This window comes from Erithacus rubecula (assembly GCF_903797595.1).
Source record: "Erithacus rubecula genome assembly, chromosome: 6".
Taxonomy (NCBI): domain Eukaryota; kingdom Metazoa; phylum Chordata; class Aves; order Passeriformes; family Muscicapidae; genus Erithacus; species Erithacus rubecula.
Window position 1 is genome coordinate 7,418,255 of NC_136688.1, and position 14,014 is coordinate 7,432,268.

A 14,014-nucleotide genomic window follows, 5' to 3' on the forward strand; every position below is an offset into this window, starting at 1 on the left:
AAATGGTGTCTGAAAAAACAATACCCTGTTCCAAGGGAGGGAAAGAAGGGGTTGGATGCAGCCTGTTGTTGAATCTCTGTTGAAGGCAGGGCTTTTGGAGCATGGATGTGTCCTTATCACACTGCTGTCCTGCCAGATAGGAAATCAGATGGAATTTACAGAATGGTGCAGGATTATTAAACCCAGGCACTCCACATTCCCAATCCTTGTACCATCTTGAGCCTGATTCCCTTCTCCCACTGTTACTAAAGGATGCTTTATGGGGATGCCCACTTCCAGAGCATAGTAAACAGTTTTTTTGCTTTGAGTGGGAACAAGAAGCAGAAGGGATTATTTGGGCAAGAGGTTGATGCACTCTATCCCCAAGAATTGGATTATTGCAGAATGTGAAGGACTTGCTTCCATGAGGAGAATGGGACAGGGGTAGGGGAAGCCACTGTGAAGTGATTTGGTTTTCTGGCTGGAAGGGAGGCTTGGAGTGTCTGAAGAGAAGGCACAGGTGACAGAGGAAAAGGCTGAGTGTTTGGGGCAGATTTGACTGAAGTGTGATGGCTCAGAAGGGAGTCCAGGGAATGTTGGCAATGCCCTTTCCCAGGACTGAAGGGGAGCTGTGACAATTTTTAGGGTTAATAGGGTATTTATTGCAGGAACTGGATTAAGGACTTTTTATTCTGTGGCTTTCTAACCCCAGATAGTCCTCATGTTGTTATGTAGACACCAGTAGGAAAGCAGAACTTAAGGAAGTTACAAGAAAGGTTGATGAATGCCCCAATTTTAGCTCTCCCAGGCCCAGAAGAGAAATTGGAATTACATGTGAATGTTAAACAAGGCAATGCCAAAGGAATTATCATGCTAAAATGTTTGCAAATTGAGGGGTGGCCCCATTGCTTGCTCTCAGGTAACAGAGGTTCTGTTGTCTGCAAAACTGCAGCCATGACTGTGATGGTAACTGATGGCAGGAATGGCAGAGTCTGGCATCAAATCCTAAATGAGTGACCTGCACTAGATTGTTTCAGTATGAGAACCCTGTTTAATGGAACAGGAGGGTTTAGAATTGAGGAGCAGGAAAGGTGTTGGATCTTCAAGAGTAATAGTAAGAAAAGGAGCTACTGGATGTGCTCTAGTGAAAAAGGGAATTGCAAGAAGGGAGCTTGCCATGCACATGGTCAGCACAACCACAGACTGGCACACCTTAATAAGAGCCTGCAAAGTGTATCAAGGAAAGGTAGTGAATGCATTTAGAGATGAAAAGTGTGCATGTGGGCTGGTACATGCTTCTGGAAAACAAATTATTTCAGAATATGTGATTGTGAAGGCAGTGGACTTGGACAGGGGAACTCATTTGGCAGGGAGATCCTTCCAGGGATTTGAGAATTCTGTGGGACCTCCACGCCTCCTGGTAACCTCAGAGTGCAGGTCAAGTAGAAAGGTTGAATAGAATAAAGAAACAGCCATGGAAGCTGCAAAGCTGCTGAGCTTTGGGGTGACACAGTAGGTTTAGGGAGGAATATGTTGTAGGAGGTTTGGGAAGGCTGTGCCTTCCTGGTGCCTCAGCAATGGGGAAAGGAAGAGGGCAACACGGGACCAGGAATTCGGGTAGAAGGAGGCTGCTCCTTCCAAAATGCAGATGAAGAAAACCCTGTGGGTGCACCCTAATGGACTCTCTCCCTTTACTTGAAGGACTCCTCTGTCTCCCTCTTGGACATAAACCTCTGGTGTTTGTGGACTTTCCAGGGACTGAAATGACCCCAGGTAATCCCACTAGGAACTCAAATGACCTCAAGTAACCCCACCAACAACTTTGACCTTACACCCCCTAAAGCATTTACCAGGCTCTGGTCCTTTCTTGCTTTGAACTTTCTGGGGGGAAAAAAATAAATGAATCTCCACTGTAACCTGTTTTTCAGTGCTGTGCAGGGTCTCAGCTGGTCTGTGCTGGAGGCAGTGATGGCAGGGACAGGGCAGGTGAGCTTGGGATGCCCAAGACTTGGAGCATCCATGGCAGTATGGTTCTTATTCTCCCTGCTCTTAGAAGGAGCCAGGACCTTTCCTGTGGCAGGACTGCTGGAATTTGGACAGCCAGGCTGCAGGGCAAAGCACTGCTTGGCTAACCTGGATTCTCCATGAGGATTTGTTTCCTTTCTTTAATCATATGGGACAGATGTAGAAAAGTCCAGACCATATGTAAGCCTAAATCAATTTACTGCAACTACCTAAACCATTAAAAATGTGCATATATTGTCAAAAGAGGGTGTGAAATACGCCTCTTGTCAGTGCATTTGTTTAGGGTGCTGCTGTGCAAAGTCATCCTGAGACCAGCTCCCTACTGCACTAGCAATGAAAGATTGAAGAGGGAAGTTCAGTGTTTGTACTTGTTCATTTTCACCAACTTAAGCACAAAACTGTCAGTCATGTCAAATTAAATTATATGGTTTTGTATTTCCATTATATTTATATTACACTGTATTACTTTAGTTGAATTAGACTATTTTCCATGGGGTCTGGGCTGTGACTACTGAATTTAACTCACTTTACGCAAGAGCTCCCCTTAATTAGACTTGAGCTGAGAGCAGAATTGCTTTGACTAAGCTGCAGACCACTATGGCAGCAGAATACCACAGGCTCTTAAATTACTGCAAAAGAGATATTCACTGTCTGCACAGCTGGAACTGGATGGACAATTCCAGAAATCCTTCTCAGTGAGCACCACGATCCTGGGGAGTCAGCAGTCCTTGGTCAGGCCCTGCCAACCCTTACAAACCAGCCTGGCTGTCTCCTTCCACAGCTCCTTCACCCATCACTCCTTCACCAGGTTTCAGGCTTCTCACAGAGGATTTCTGGGATTCCCTGCAGTGTTCCTGGAAATGAGAACTGTGGGAGCTGTTGTTTTGGTGTCTGTGCCTCTTTCCTAAACTTGTCAGCAGCTCTTGATGCCTCCTGAGGAAAGTTAACATGTAAGGGTATCATTGCCTCGATCAGAAATGTGTCATCAGTTCACTGACAACAAACAAGTCCCTCATTCCATCATGAAAAATACATTGTTGTTCTCTGGGAGTTTATAATATTCAGAAACAACACTTATGTAGCAAAATATCCTCCAGCCAGTGTGATAGATATTCAGCAGCATCAGTAGAAAGCTCCAAAAACTTACTTATTTTGAACTTTTGCACAGGAATGTTAGAAAGTAATTTAATTTTATTCCTGCTTATTTAATGCTCCTGTTTTTTCACTGTCTCTCTGCTATCACATGCTTACTGACTTTCTCAGTTTCTCCTTATTGTGGGACAAAGCTTTATAGGCAATTAATCCAGTATGAATCAGAGGTGGGTTTTCCTGGTTTTTATGCTTTTTCCTTAAGGATGTTCTTGGCCTATTTTATTTTGCAAGAAAGCTCAAACCCCAGCAAATAACAGTAGAATTTGTGGAAATTGTAAATGTTCATGCTGCTGTTCACACTGGCAATACCAGCATTGAAGCAACCATCCCTTTGCACAAGTATTTGTAATTTATTTTCAATTTTACCTTTTGTAAAGGAAGGGTCATCTTCAGAAGGCAGAAGATTTTCCATATGTGTAGGTAAGGATCTACATAAGCCACAGTTTATAGCCTAAGGAATGCAAAACTTGAGATTATGTAAAGCAATATTCATCTCTTCTGAAAAACAGGAAAGGCATGAATGCTTGAGAATGATTGCTAATAATTCAGTGAAGAGAAAATTAATGTGAAAGAACTTGAATGAATCATTTAAAGCCTATCTTTTTTTATCTTTTTTTTTTTTTTTTTGACTGATTCTTGACTGGCCACATATAAATTGCTATAAAAATGAACAATCTCTGATATAAATGTAAATCAGGAAGAAATTCCTTAACTTAATCAAGCTAACAAATGACACAAGAGCTTCCTCATTTGTCTAGGTTTTGACAAAAGCTGTTCTAGCACAGCTCCTCACCTAAATTAGGGAGGTGCCCATGTACATGCTGCAAGCATTCTCACTGCAGAGTATCTTAGGAGTAAAGAGCCCAAGGATGCAATTCAGCAGAAAGAAAGCTCTGAGGAATTCTGTGGCCATTCTGTCACCAAAATAAATAAATAAATAAATAAGGGGAGTAGTATTCTGCACCAATTAATTAAACAAACTGATATGAATTCCGAGCTTAAATCACACTTTGCATATCCATAATCTCTGCACTACATTTTATGTATACTTTACCCCTGGGTAAAAATTTGTGAGCATATAAATGCTTTCTCATATAATCTTGCTAAAGCACGCTCTTCCCTATAAATATTCATACCACTGCCAAAACATTTGCAAGCTTTCCCCAAAGGTGAAATATGTGTAATGTACTTTGCCTTCTGGGTATAAATATTATCCAATACATTTTGGTTAATATGAATACACTAATTATTCTTGTAACCCTTTTTAAAAGGGTCATCCTCATGATGTGAATTTTTTAAAAATGTAATTACAGTAATTGGATACTTAATCTAATTAAAATTGGCTTTATCTTTAATGGGAATTTTTCTAAAGAGGCAGGATGACAATTGACTTTCTGATAATCACTGTTTTCTTTCAGCTAGAGGATGCATTTAGTACAGTAGGAACCAGACAACGTGGCCTCTTTACCACGTGCCAGCCACCTTTAGGGCCAGTTAAACAACAATTTTATCCATTACTAGGCAAAACTTCCACTTTACTTGGAAATGAAAGTTCTTCAGGCTGAATTGATTTAATCGTGGCTCAGGTGGAGATAATTTATGGTGCTGATTATGATGCAAGGTGTGCCTTGGAGAGGATGTGGCAGAGGGGAAGGTTCCAGCTTCCCAAAGCCTGGCTCTGTTCAAGTATGCAGCCCAGTCATGGGAAATGGGCTCTCCTGTCTTTGGGAGGTGCACCTGGATGGACCCCAGCATGCTTGGGGTGCATGTAAATTCTCACTGACATCAGCAGGACTCTAGACAATTTGGATTATCTCCCAGGTTTATAATTTGGATCAATATTTTAATGTGCTCTTTTAAAGGCACTTTCCATGCAGAGTGACAGGCAGGACTGCTACTGTTCAAAGGGGGGAAAACTATTTTGTGTTCACACTACATCTTTCACTGTGAGAAGCCAAGGAGAACAAGTTAGGAGTTGTATGGGAAAGAGTGGAGGAGTGGATTCATGTTGCTGCCTTCAGACACCTGTGACACAAACATTTATGTCTGCTATAAAGCTGCTGCACCTTTCAGGGCCTTTGCTTTACTGGAAGCCAGGAAAGAGAGAAGGGCCTTCAAGGAAAATCAATCAACTGCTTTGTAGGCTCAACTTGCCTGTGTGTGTTCTCATAGACAAGACAGGGATATATTTCATAGAGGAGTAAATAATTGTTTTTAAGTAGCATAATCATCTACAAAGTATTTTCTGAAGGAAAGTTAGAAAAAAGATAGATTACATAGAATTAGCCAAATCATGACCTAGCAGACATCCCTGATTTTGATACGCCTGTATTTGACTGTTCTCAGTGTCAGCTGGGGAATGATCAGATTGCTAGAAGAGTCCTTGGGGTTCTGTCCCTGCAGCCTGGTGTGTGCCACAGTGAGACCAGACCCTTTTTGCAGGATGGCTGTGGCAGTTCCGATGGGAAATCTGTGTCTCTGTAAATGCTCTCTGTGCCTCTCCCATGGCCCAGCTGCTGTGCCTGGGATCACCTGCAGCTGACAGACCATCACAATTTCCACAGGAGGCTGTTCCTTGTGCCCAGAGGGCTCCTGCTGAGCTCAGCCCTCTTGCAGCCCCTCAGACAGGCAATCAGCTGATGGACAAAGAGAGCAGGTTGGAATCCTCTGCCACTTCTTGAGTCAGGGTGAATAAATGTGTATCTACTGCTGAGCATGAGGCAGCAGTGACTGCAGGGCTGCTGAAGGAAAAGAGCATGGAGGTGATGCTATGATTTCACCAACAACCTGTATGTAGAACACATGATAGCAAGGAGGCTTCTAAGAGAGCCATTTTTGTACTGTGGAAAAATCATAAAAATTGGAGTGAAATTAACACTGATTAAAGAAGCATTTCAATTTAAAAAAAAACAGGTACCAGGAAAAGCTGATAATAAAATGAGTGCATAAGTTCAAAACAGCATCAGAAGTACCAATGAAGCCTCAAGTTTTATCTACAAAGTGCAGGTGGTCTCAAACTTTAGCTTTCAGCTTATGAAAAACATTTGCCACATGAAAAACTGTTGATACTGAAAATACTGAAAAGCAAGTAATTTCCCATTAGTTTGTTTTATCAAAGTGATATCGTTGTGCAAGCTGGACATTGGATAAAGAAATAAGGATATTATCTCCTAGCCTTCACTAAGCTTGAAGATTCCAGGTTAAAATTGAACACTGAGGCAGCATTGAACTATTCAGTGCACCTTTAGTGGCAAAACCCCAGTACATTGGCAGGTAAGTGAGACACACAGACATGGCAGTGTGGGCAGGTTCTGCTGCTATTACAGAAAGTGCATTTTTAGGCCTGGCAGTACTGCAGAAATGCTGTGGGAGGTGAGGAAAGGGTGCATTGTGGTGGCCAGCAGTGTGAAATGTCATTTTTCCAGAGAACCTTCTGGTTGGTGTCTTTGTTTTGAGGCCATTATTATCTACTCAACACAAAAGAGCTGAGACCAGAACAAATCACTAGAAAAAAATCTGAATTCTTCAGAAATAAAATTTTGGAGTACCATGGGAATTCCTGTCCCTATTTACAAGGCCAGTTCAAGCTACACTTGCAGCAGAGGAATCTTGGCAGATGCCTATCTGAATACTTAGAAAAACAGAAGCAATGTGGATTCACAGTCTGTCTTGGGTAAAATCTCTGCACTGCTGATGTGGTCTCCAGATAGGCTTGTTGTGAAACTAATATCAAACATTGCTCTAAGCATGAGAGAAAAGTATTGCTGGCTGAAGGGAATAGATGTGTTCAAGGAGGGAAAAGAGTCTGCTGCCTCTCTTCTCTTTGCAGACATGCAAATGTTCCTCACCTATCAGTGATTCAGTGCAGGAAGAGTCTGCCAAGTAACCAACCTGGCATGCACATATCCTACAAAACCACAGGAAGAGATTTCTTGCCTAAAAGAAAACTGCTCTTGTCTAAGAGAAGGGTCTATGACAAAGTGTGGTGTAAAAGCCTTGCAGAGGAGATCAGGTGTTTCTAATAAAACAAAGGCCAGACATGACTTTTGCTTTGACCATAGTCAAAAAAGTGGTTGCTACTTTCCAAAATCCTGCTATCCACAGGATTATTTCAGAGAGCAATTCAACACTATGCACAGAGAGAAATTAGCAGGTTGGGCAATTGAGTGCTAGCAACTTCCTTTGCAACACCTGTGATATCTTACATGCATCACAGGCAGGAAAAAAAATTCTGGATGCACAGGATTAGTGAAAGGCTGTGCAATTTTTGGATGTCTCTGAGGTCAGCATCCCTGCAGCAGAGGGAGTGTGGTGGGAGTTGTGCAGCTGGAGCTGTGTGTGGCTGGCTGACAGAGCAGCCTGTATTCCAGCACTGTGGAGATGGGAATGGGCCCAGCTGAGTGGGGGTAATAAAACATCAATAGTTCACACTTAGCTTCTGCCCAGCAGAAAGACAGCAACTGGGAGTGAAATTTGTGTAAAAAAAACCCACTTTGAGTGAAAATATCCAGAAAACAAGGCATGGAAAAACATAAAATTTGAATAGGAAAACTAACCCAGCACTAGAAACATGGAAGACTTGCTTGGAGATGGGGGAGATCTTTCAGCACAACCAGAACCACTGTTTAGTAGGTTGGTGGGATGGTCACTGCTAATTATCACTCCACACACCACATCTATTCTTGTTCCTCAGTAAAATCCTCTGATAACACAGAGCCTGCAGCCATTTCTACACCAAAACCAGGCATCTCAGCAACACCTAAAGCCTCAAATTTAAAAGCTTGCTGGCTTTTGTACTTAACCTGTCTCTTGCTCATGAAAAGTTTCTTTCAAGGTGAAAAATTTGGAAGCACGATTTCAGTTTTTCCAGGAGATGGCAGTGCCACTACAGAAAATAGCTGAGTGGTTGAGCTGCTAAGGTGACTGTTCTGTAATTTGCCAGTTTAAAACTCATATATAACAAGTTTTGATTTTTTTTTTTTTAAATAGATGATCAGATAATTATACTTCAATGACTGTCAAAAGCAATAATGATAGCACTCATTACAAGTTTAAAGTGTGTCTGAATTCCCAAGGGCTCACAACAAGTATTAATTCATCTGAATGGAAACAGGAGACATAATTGGGCAGTAACTCATTTCTATCACATATAGTATATGCTATAATTAATTTTCACCTCAGGTTTTCACTCTGGGTGTTGAACTGCCCTCCTAACACCCATCTCCTCTGGCTGGGGCAAGTGCAGGTGTGGCAGGAGCTGCAGCAGCAGGCAAGTAGGCAGCAAACTCTGGGTTCAATCTGAGGAAATGCCAGAGCACATCTGGCAGCACCCAGCACATCTGAAGTATAAAGCAGGCGAATAAATGTATTGAAAATTAATAAGGAACAGAGCACTGCACCAGATGCAGTGGTATGCTAAGTACATTGCTAAATAGATTGCAATATGCTAACTAGACTGTCTAAAATCTATTCTTGCTTTCATGAACTCTGTGAGCTGATGCCTTTAATTTTCAGGTTTGGCTTGATTTCTGATTATTTTTGCCACATCATACTTCAAGGACTTTGTATTATGATTACATGTGATTTACTAAAAATAACAGATCAATGAAAAGATGCAGAACTTACTGTGCTTCTCTTTCTATTCATTTATTATATTTTCATAAGTCTTTCATTGCAAAAAAAAAGGCCTCTATTCACACTAGAAAGGCTACCTACCAGTTCAGTGAGAAGGAGGCAAGCAAAGAGTTATTCTACACCCTGCTAACATATTCATATAAAACTCATCCAATTTTGTTAAGACCTTTTGTGGAGAATCAAAAGTTAGCTAAGATTGTATTGTAATTCCTCTTCCTGACCTGAAAGTCACACAGCTGGATTCAAGTAGGCCAGAAATATGTGCTTTATAGAAGCACCTTGTGGCTGGGGCTGTTTTTGAAGCTCTGAAAGTTTATGCTGCTGACCCTGCCCCCTGTACCAACGACCGAGTCTCCAGTAGGACCTCATGGCAGAAGACAATTTGTCACAACTGTCAAATAGCTGGCAGAAGGAAAGATCCACCTTGTTTCATCCATGCCAGCCCCTACATTTCCCTTGTAACAGGGCAAGAGTTGCACACTGCTCATTAGACCCGAGAGATTCTGCTTCTGTGGGACACATCAAAATCCAAATACCCTGGAGGAAAACAATTTGCTGCTTGATCCAACAGCACCTTTTGAAGTCGGTGTAAAAATGTTCATTAGCGTCAATGAGATTCAGATTAGATCCTTGTTTCATAGTCAGCAGTAATAGAACATAATTGGCTGCTCAACATCATATTTTGCAAATCATAGGAATTCGTGGAAAGCCATGTCAACAGCAGGCTCATTTGTTAGAGCAGCAGCAGCACCTCCAAGGCTTTTACAGGCTGACAGGCACAAATGTTCTGTCATTTGCATCCCTCCTAGGGGTGCTGAACTAGGTCCCAAACTGTGTGGGAACACCCCTTCACTGGTGGGTGCTGGTAGGAAGGAGTGATAATTTGCCATAATGGACATAACTAAGACACAAGAAGGGAATTAAGGCATGGCAGTAACATTTTATATGTGTAAATTTTAGTTCTCACTGTTAATGATGATGGTGAAGTAACTGGTTATGGTACTTTGCATTACATGCATGATAAAAACATCAGGAAATTAATGTACATTGCAGCTAATCTCTCCATTATTAATCCCTTTAAATTTGATAATTAGTTTAAAAAAACCTACATAAATAAGGTATTTAAATAATAATTTTTCAAATATAAGATTCCCTCACTTACGAAACTGTGCATCAGATGAGTAGGTGGCACTTAGGGTGAATCAACAGGAGTTCAGGTCTGATATGGCTGATAACTCTCCTGTTAGGGAAAAGGAAATTATCACTCACTCTGGTTTTAAGCAGTGCTTCCAGCAGCCTCCTGAAGATCATGGCATGACTGGCTGGGCAGGGCAAACTAAATGAATAAGACTGAGAGTGTGTTCATAGTCATCTGTTGTCACCAAGGTAATTTTCACAATAAAACCCTACTCCTGTGAGGGCACGTGTTCCTCCCACACAAGCTGAAGTGCAGCTTACTCTGGGATGTGATTCAAAACCATTCTCATTGCAGGAATACACGTGCAGCCCAGCTCCATGCAGCACATCCATCCCTCTGCAGCTCAGGTAGGGTTAGTCACCAAAGGACAGCAGATCAAAGAGCAGAACATCACCCAGGGTCTCAGGGAAATTGTCATTTCTGGGACAGTTACTCTCCACATGTCTTTACTGAAGTCATTCAACCTCTCTTGTCTTTCATATCTGCTTGGAATCTTCCAATCACCAGGACTTCAGCTGTAGTCCCCATTTTATATGTTTAAGTTGAAGTCTCTGGGCACACCACTATTGCTGCTACTGACAGATGGTTCCCACAAGTGAGGAAAAGAAGAATGCCATGAGTATGGCTTGTTTTAGAGTGCCATTCTCAGAAATGAAGAGACACCCACAAAGAGAAGCACTGGGGCTACAGCCCTGGGATGAAGAAAGATTCAAGGTCTTGGCAAAGAGGGCAGAAGTGGTAGCTTGTGATTTTTCAATGATTGGTTGAGAAAACATTCAAATTTAAATAATCTCTGGATGTGCAGCTGTAGGGACAGTTAATACAGAGTTCCCATTAAAAATCTCTCAAGGGATCTTGAAAGATTAAATAAAATTTGCCCGAAGTCCTACATTCTGTCTGCAAATCAGGCATCATCCACTGAAATGAAAAAGCCCCTGAAGAACACAAGACCAGCCCAGCCACATGGGGTGGCACTCACCCCATGGGTGTCTCCCTGCTCCCTCCAGCTCTGCTCCCAGCCACTCTCACAGCCCATTCTGAAGCTCTGCTCACACACACATTTCACACTGGAAAATGCCTGGAGAAAAGGCAGTTGGTTGATCCCACGAGGACCAAGGCTGGATGTGCCTGATACAACTGCTATTGAAAACCTGGAAGGGCAGGCACCTGCCTTTGGGGTAGGGATGGCTGTGAGGACAGTTTGGCTTCTACTGTTGGCTCACACAGCACTGGCAAATGAAAATATATAAGGAAAAAAACCAAAAGAAAGTGAAAGGATCCCTTAGGGTTATTAGTGGGCATGAGCTGATGGTACAGGCTTGCCTTGCTTTCCCCCATTACATCCTTAGGCTGTGCAGCAGACCATCACATTGTGCCACAGCCTGTGATATGAATGCAGCAACAAGGCTCTTCTCCTGATGGCAGACACATCTCAGCGTGCCCAGCTCATCTCACACACTGGCCAAAATTTTTATGCCAGTCATTACTGCTTGCATTTGGCAAACCCCAGCATTGCCAAGTACCTGCACCTGCAAATAATTCCCTGGGAGTTGCTGGCGTTGCTGGTGCAGCTTGGAGCTCAGCAGCCTCTCTGCTGGTCTATTAACTCTGGGAGGTGTTTATTGTGAAGCAAGAACTTATTCAACCAAATCTGACAACAAATAGAAAGCATAAGAAAAACATTAGGTCAGCACTTGGTAGAAGAGTAAAGAATATGCTGTTTACCAGGGTAGGTCTCAGTGCTGTTTAATTCCTGTAAGAAGCAGTGGCAGGAGGAGATCTGGCTGCACAGCTACAAGGCACTGCTCTAAGCAGACTTTTCCTCTCTGGTCTGTGAGAATACTTCTGTGGGAGTTGCTCACCTGTGCTTCAGTCGTTGGAAGTGCAAAGTTAGGTCTCTCAAACTTTACCAAAACCCAGTGGGATTTAGGCTGAGGAGTCCTGTGTGTCTGAGGACATTCAGGCGCCTCAGTCTGTCTGGCTGGCAGGTGGGGGTGTGGGATGCAGTGCCAGGCACAGATCCATCCTGCTGCACTGGCACACAGTCCAAGATGTGGTGCAGCTTCTCCAGGAGTGCATCCATCCACATCCATCTTCAGCAAGGGACAGTTTATAGATCGAAGCAGAGGATAATGGGAGGACGGCAATTTAAATCAAAGGAGTTAATTGCACCTAAGGATTCCTACCATCCCCTTAGTTTCCTAATTGCTAATATACTTAACACTGATTTTATCAATAGTCCATGATATATAAAATTACTTCATATCAGCTCATTAGTTAATTAATTGTAGGAAGGACACACACATCAAAGCCAAACACAGAGTGAGGACCCAAACTTCTCCTTGAGCACGAAGAGCAGCTCGAGTGCAGTGGTGCCAATTCCCACTGGTCTGTGTGTTTTTCCAGATACTTAGTCACAGCAATGCAATTTTGCAAAGGACAGGTAAGGAGGAGATGTGGCCACCATGCCAGGACCAGCCTGTCATTTCAGCTTTTTGAGACTTGATCTTCAGGGAAAAAGCAGTTCCTGGGTAAACCACAGGTCAGAGTTGCAGCCAGCAGATCAATGGCTTAGAGAAAGTACAGAATTTAAAAAAAACCAAAAACTATATATATATACACATACACCATTTTTAATTTTTTGAACCTCCTCCAAATAGCTGAATGTGTATGCTAAGAAATGGGATATAAAGTTAATTTTTCTATGAGAGTATCTCACTACAACAACAGAGAAAAATATTAGTTATAATTAGACAAGCATTCTAAACTGTGTTCAGTGACTGCCTTCTCTATTGCTGGCTTTGGTGAGAGTAAAATACTGTATATTTTTCCTACATTACACAAGAATTAAGTGAACTTAATGCCTCTGATTGCCCAACCCAACAAAGTAATTTCAAGCCATCACATTTTACTTCTAAAATAAGTCTAGAAAGGGACAGGCAGCCATTAAACTGATGTGCAACAACCCTCTGAATGATGGTCTGTCCATAACCTGGGCATCATCCCACTCATTTATGGGTAAGAACAGAGAGGATTGTTCAGTAATTTGTGGGGATTTGCCTTTTTCTTTCCTGGTCAAAGTGGAGCAGGAAATGGAGGAAGGCTCCTGCTCCAATTAAGAGTTTTTATCACACAGCAATCTTCTCTTTTATTGTCCAGTAAGACAAAATTTGATTAACTCTCTATTTTAAACATCATTGACAGAGTGAAATGATCACTCTCTCTTCCCAAAAGTGGCAAGTGAATGGTTTCAGTTTCCTCATCTAGGGTCCCTCCTTTTTGTGGGGCTGGAGACCTCCCTGCCCACCCCACTCTCAGTCTTCATCCCCTCAGCATCTGCATGAGATATATCTGTATATAAGAAAAATGTGAGCAGCCAACTAAGGTGAACAATATGAATTTTAGATTTGCAGCCTTTCAATTTACTATTTACAGAGAAACCTGAACTCCAGTGTTTGCTTCGTGCTGATTATCCTTCTGGGGATTAAAAAAAAATTGATTTTTCTCTTACCCTAATTTCCCTATTGCTTCTGTGCAAACAGTCTATAAACCTCCTTACACGATCTTTTTTCCTCCTGTCGAAGACCAAAATGAAGACTTTTTGCAGCCATAGACTCTATGAGTGCCTGGTTTGTCCCATTTCTCACCCCAGCCTACAGTTACCCCTCTGGTTTCATGTGCTGATTTACTGCTAAAGACTGTATTTTGCATTAGGGGAGAAGAAGGGAGGGAGTACCAAACAAACTCCAGTGGCTGCATTCAAAGTGTAATGCTTCTTATCACAAATAATTTAAAAAATGCAAGAACCCCAATTTGCAGCTAGGAGGCCCACTTGAGGGATCAGTTAAAATTTACTCCTTTATACGCATGCCAACTTTGACTTCAAAAAGACTTTATTCCCAAGGATAAACAACCCAATATTTGTGTAATATAATTAAGTGAAGGCATCTTTAAATGTCATACCAGCTTGTGCCATGCTTTAAATTGTTATGCATCAACAGAATTTAACGAGATGGCCAAGGATCC